Below are 6,381 nucleotides of genomic sequence, written 5' to 3'. Positions count from 1 at the left end.
CTCACTCTCACTCATTCACTGTCTCACTCACTCACTGTCTCACTCACTCAGTCACTGACTCACTCACTTCCTCACTCGCTCACTCACTCACTCACTCATTCACTCACTCACTCACTCACTGTCTCACTGCCTCACTGCCTGACTCTCACTCACTGTCTCACTCACTCACTGACTCACACTCACTCACTATGTCACTCAATCACTGCCTCACTCACACTCACTCACTGACTCACTCACTGTCTCACTCACTCACTGTCTCACTCTCACTCACTGTCTCACTCATGCACTGTCTCACTCACTGACTCACTCACACTCACTCACTGTCTCACTCAGTCACTGCCTCACTCACTCACTCACTCACTCACTCACTCACTCACGCACTGTCTCACTCACTGCCTCACTCTCTCTCTCTCTCACTGTCTCACTCTCACTGTCTCACTCACTCACTGCCTCACTCTGACTCACTCACTGTCTCACTCTCACTCAATCACTGTCTCACTCACTCACTGCCTCACGCTCACTCACTGTCTCACTCAATCACTGTTTCACTCACTCACTGCCTCACTCTCACTCACTCATTCACTGTCTCACTCTCACTCACTGTCTCACTCTCACTCACTCAATCACTGTCTCACTCATTCACTGCCTCACTCTCACTCAATCACTGTTTCACTCACTCACTGCCTCACTCACTGTCTCACTCACGCACTGTCTCAATCACTGCCTCACTCTCTCCCTCAATCACTGCCTCACTCTCTCACTCTCTGACTCACTGTCTCACTCACTCACTGTCTCACTCACTCACTCATGCCTCACTCTCACTCACTGTCTCACTCTCACTCACTCACTGACTCACTCTCATTCACTGTCTCACTCTCTCACTCACTCACTGCCTCACTCTAAAAAAAAAAAGGAATACTTTCTTCTATTAAATTGGCATTCTATGATGCTCACCTTCCCGACACAACTGCTGAAGACAAAGCTGGTGAATAAGCAAATGTGGTGAAGAAAGCTGATGGTGCGGGGCTATCAAAAGATATAGCGTCTGGGGTCTTAAAGGCAAACAAGTGGCCATCTAGCTCAGAAGCAACAAAGCCCACATGGAAGAAGCACACCAGCCTGTGTGATCACAAGGTACTGAAGGGATCAGGTATCAGGCATTAAAGAACAAAAAATTTTATCATTGTGTGCTCACCTCCATGATACGATCGCTTAAGACAAAGTGGGTGCATAAGCAAATGTGGCGAAGAAAGTTGATGGTGCCCGGCTATCAAAAGATACAGTGTCTGCGGTCTTAAGGGCTTAAAGGTAAACACGCGGCCATCTAGCTCAGAAGCAACAAAGCCCACATGGAAGAAGAAGCACACCAGCCTGTGCAATCATGTAGCAACGATGAAAAATACAACTTTCCTGTAGTTCCTAAATGCTTCTTCCCCCCCACTATCATGATCCCAATTCTACCTTGCAAGTCTGGCTAGACCAGAGGATGTACACTGGTACAGATAGGAACCGGAAACACAGGGAATCCAGGGCAGATGATCCCTTCAGGACCAGTGGTGTGCGTGGCGATACTGGGAGAGTAGAGGGTGCGTGGGTTGGAAAGAGGGAACCGATTACAAGGATCTACATGTGACCTCCTCCCTGGGGAATCAACAACCGAAAAGTGGGTGAAGGGAGACGTCGGACAGGGCGAGATATGACAAAATAATAATTTATAAAGGAGACGTCGGACAGGGCGAGATATGACAAAATAATAATTTATAAATTATCAAGGGTTCATGAGGGAAGGGGGAACGGGGAGGGAGGGGGAAAAAATGAGCTGATGGCAGGGGCTTAAGTGGAGAGCAAATGTTTTAAGAATGATGAGGGCAATGAATGTACAAATGTGCTTTACACAATTGATGTATGTATGGATTGTGATAAGAGTCTTATGAGCCCCTAATAAAACAATTTTTAAAAAAGGAAGTAAATGTTTATAGAAAATGATGATGGCAACATATGTACAAGTATGCTTGACACAATATATGAAATGTTATAAGAACTCCCCAATAAAATGATTTTTTTTAAAATTCCAAATGGATTTTACTCCTATATAATTTTTTAATGTCCTAGTTTTGTAAATTGCTTAACCTGAGCAAATTTTAAAAGTTGTACTTTAATTTTTATAAATGCTGGCTATGTAATTGCATAATGACTATAAAAATATATGCGAAAGAAACACCTATATACCATTTGGCTCAAGCAGTATAGGTCATCAATAATGTTTTTATATTATAATTTATGTAGACATACATGGCGACTTCAAAAAGTTCAATAAACCCCATTGTCTTTCAATTCCATTTTCCCGTGAGCTTTTGGAAGCCCTCGTATTGTGCCCCTTCATATTCTGATGCCCAGTTTTCTTTCCTTCCCACTAATGATTTTATCTTCTCTTGTGTATTTATAGTTGTACCACATATAGATAACTCATCACTGTAGTGTGAAGGGCTTCCATTTTATTGTATTAGGCAGTCTTGGTCTCTGTTACACTTTTTTTTTCATTTATGGTTTTATTTAGCACAAATAAAACTTGCAAATGGGCCATCTACTCATTTTCTTCTCTGCGTAGCCTGGCGTTGGGATTGGTGACTGATGGCCAGCTGGGCTGCTCTTTCTACAATGGCTTTGCGATTCTTAGAGGAAACATAAGCAATGTGTACACTAAGACTTGTTGCACATCAGCAGCACTTCCAGCTCCTTGACGTTGTGGACTAGGAACTTGCGGAAGCCACTGGGCAGCATGTGCTTGGTTTTCTTGTTGCTCCCGTAACCAATGTTGGGCATCAAGATCTGGCCCTTGAAGCTTCTCCGCACCTTGTTGTCAGTGCCTCTGGGCTTGCGCTAGTTGCGCTCAATCTTGGCCTAACGGTCGGATTGGTGCTGGGTGAACTTCTTGGTCCTCTTTTTGACAATTTTAGGCTTCACCAAGGGTCTGGGGCCACCCATGATGCTGTTGGGAGATGGCTGCCTCCTCCGTAGGCAGCGCCAAAGAAGAGCTGTTATACTTTCTTTTGCTCAAATCCTGTCCATATTGATGTTTACAGCTATGAGTCACTCCTATGTTCCTGTTGGGATGCATAGTGTTCCATTCAGGAGAAAGGCAGTTGCAGTCTGGGAAACCCACATGGGCAATATTTCTCTGTCCCATAGGGTTGCCTGGAGTCGGATTCGACTTGGTGGCAGTGAGTGTGGTTTTTGAGAGAGGTCCATTATATGAAAGTGCTGCCCTTGACCCGTTCATCAATTCAAGGTCTTTTGGATTGTTTTAGCCATATTTGTACAACAGGCGTTGCTGTTTGGACATGTCCTGTACACGAGTCTCTCCTGACACACATGTGGAAGTTTCTTCAGGGCACCTGCCCACTAGTGGAATGCCTGGTTCACAGGTTGTGTACCTCCTCAGATTCATTAGAGGCCAGATTTCCTCTAAGGCAGTAGCCCCCACTGTACAAATCCCCTCAGGAGCATATGAAAGAGGATGGAAAATAATGTGTCATCCTCATCAAAGCTTTATCTGATCTTTATTCATTGTTACCAATCAGGTAGAGAGAAAAATGATACCTTATCAGGATCTTAATTTACATCGCCTTCATAACTGATGAGACTACATGCCTTTTCGTATTTTATTGACATGAAGTTCATACTCAAGTCTTGTTTTCAATTTCTACTAGGTCATTTTCCCTACCTCATTCTAGAGGTTCATTATAAATTCGGTTCCTTCCACACACTGCAGATGTGGTTCCTGTCAGTATCTTGATGCCACCTTTTGATGGTAGCAGAGGTTCTTAATTTTAATGCAGTGGAACTTGCCAGGCATCGGTGGCTTGTACTTTGTGTGTTTTCTGTAGGAAATTCTTCCCTTCCTGAATCCATTCAGCTCCTAGCCTCTGCCCAGCTGGCGTGTGAATGTGCTGTGTTCACATTACAGTTGCTTACCACCTGGCCTCTCCTCTCCCTTGGTCGACAGTGCCATGCACAGTGCCAGCCTCACTGTTCTTTGGGTCTTCAGAGTACCTTCAAACAGTAGCTATTTTAAATGAAATTTTTTTATTTCTCTTTTTTTACCTTTTAGCATCAGACCCAGGAATGATTCATAAAGTCACTTGTCATTGAGTCAATTCTGACTCATTGTGACCCGATAATAATGGTGGTGATTAGAGTGTAAATTTGAGCAGAAACAATAGAAATACAGATTTAGAATAGGAGACTCTTAACTTCTCACTCTCTTTCTCTCTTTCTTTCTCTCTCTCTCTCTCTCTCTCTCTCATTGGGCAAGTAGAATAGAAAATTTAATATGTAATTCCTCACCAGCCTGAATTGCAACTTTGTACAAATGTTCTTACACACATTCCTTTCTCAGCACACATTGTAGCCATGTACCAGCAATACTGTAACTATTGAAATTCCTGTTGACTACAAAGCAAACGGTTTCCTTTGGATAACACACCTTTCAGGGGTGGCTTGGCTAATGTAATTAATAAGCCTGACTAATAGATCTTTCCAGATGGCAGTTTCTTAATATAGAGCAATAAAAATAGAAACCAAGGGAGCCGATTACAAGGAACTATATGTGAACTCCTCCCTGGGGGACAGACAACAGAAAAGTGGGTGAAGGGAGATGTCGGACAAGGCAAGATATGACAAAATAATAATTTATAAATTATCAAGGGCTCATGAGGGAGTGGGGAGTGGGGAGGAAGGGGAAAATGAGGACCTAATGCCAGGGCCTTAAGTGGAGAGGAAATGTTTTCAGAATGATGAGGGGAATGAATGTGCTTTACACAATTGATGTATGTATGGATTCTGATAAGAGTTGTATGAGCCCCTAATACAACGATTAAAAAAAATAGAAACCAAAAGAACAAACTGGGATTTAACATACATGAATTCTTGGTCAAATAGAAAGTGAAAATGAACATTTTATTGTACCTAAAAGCAACACTGGTTAAATTAAGTACTAGAACCATTGTTTTTTGGTGATCAAGAAAATTCTAACCTTAAATAAATGATTTAGCAAGAATGACTGACAATGAATACATTCAATGATAACCTACTAAATTAGAAAAAGAAGTGAATCTCAGTCCTTAGTAATAATATAAGGAATTCACATTAAAGGCAGGAATTAATGAATTAATAAAGCATTAAAAATAATACATCTTAAGCCTTTTTCTTCTTTAGGGGAAATGGAGACAATGAAATAGACTTACTACTTTAATAATAGAGGGGAAGTACCAGATAGAGAAGATCTGAAATTACAACACTGCAAGTAAATAAAACCTACACCGTGAAAGTTGTTCACTTTTCTAGGAAAACTTGTTATTGGGATTAAGGAGAAAATCTGTACACATCAATAACCACAGAAGAAATGGAAAAAGTGGCTAAAGAGATCTCAGAAGAAACAGAAAAGACTTAACCAGACCGCTTATGGTGGGTTCTAGCCCAGGTGTGTCAGGGTAAAAGGTGGCCAGTTTTCCGGAAGTCCGTCTCCAGGCCTTCCTCCTGGGGGCACTGCTGGTGCACTTTACCCTCCAACCTTTTAGTGAGCAGCTGAGCTGGTATTTAACTCAAATTGCCAGATTTAGAATTTCTTGGGTTTAATTTTTTTATATAGTTTCAATAAATAGTCCAAGTGCTCCAAATGCTCCAAGAAGCATAGAGAGAAGGGAAACTCGGATTCTTCCCACAAATTCAGAACACTGCTATCCAAGTATATTGAAACAGAAGGTAGAGCTCTCAGTCAGTCGCACTCAGAACATCCATTCAACAATGGGAAGCTCAAAATGTCAAATAGGGCTTCCAGTTAAAACTACTGGTGCATTTCACCGATACGAAAACCCTTTTCAATGTAACATGTGTGGTTGCACTTGTAAAAACAAGTATGACTTTGCCTGTCATTTTACAAGAGGTCAACATAACCAACACATAACCAACACTGATTAAGAACAATCACCCCACACCTGGGGTTTGTTTGGGTTTTTTTGGGGGTGGTGGTGGCAGTTTTTTGTTAGTATGTTTTGTGTCATCCCCTTAACTGCACCCAAGAGCAGGTAATTTGTCTGCTAATTTAAAGTTTATACATTTCAATTTATAGACTATGAATTTGACAGTGGAAACAAAATCCCCCACCCCATAAAAGCCTAGCCAGCATCACGTCTGTGTTAGAGCAGCTAGCCAGCTGGGTGCCTGGTTTCCCCTTGGTTAGCCATAGGCGAATTAGAGTCCAGTCATACTCGTAGGAGGTATTCATGTAAATCATCCCCTACACGGATAGTCCAGGAAACCTAAACTGGTACAGACTCTTGCGATTTCAGGACATAGTTTGCAGCTGGATATTCTTTCTGC

The 6,381-nt window shown here is 42.1% G+C and overlaps 1 protein-coding gene and 1 pseudogene across 5 annotated transcripts in view; one reads left to right on the top strand and one right to left on the bottom strand.

The window, feature by feature from the left end:
* MARK3 (microtubule affinity regulating kinase 3) overlaps positions 1-6,381 on the top strand; it is an 84,628-nt gene that overhangs the window by 38,176 nt on the left and 40,071 nt on the right. The gene's annotated exons all lie outside the window — the stretch shown is intronic.
* LOC105978227 lies at positions 2,585-2,985 on the bottom strand (annotated as a pseudogene).

The sequence above is a fragment of the Echinops telfairi genome, unplaced genomic scaffold, assembly GCF_000313985.2.
Source record: "Echinops telfairi isolate 266 unplaced genomic scaffold, ASM31398v2 ScPeMD7_18;HRSCAF=68, whole genome shotgun sequence".
NCBI lineage: Eukaryota > Metazoa > Chordata > Mammalia > Afrosoricida > Tenrecidae > Echinops > Echinops telfairi.
Note: the sequence above shows the minus strand (reverse complement) of the source record. Positions and strands in the feature narration are given on the sequence as shown.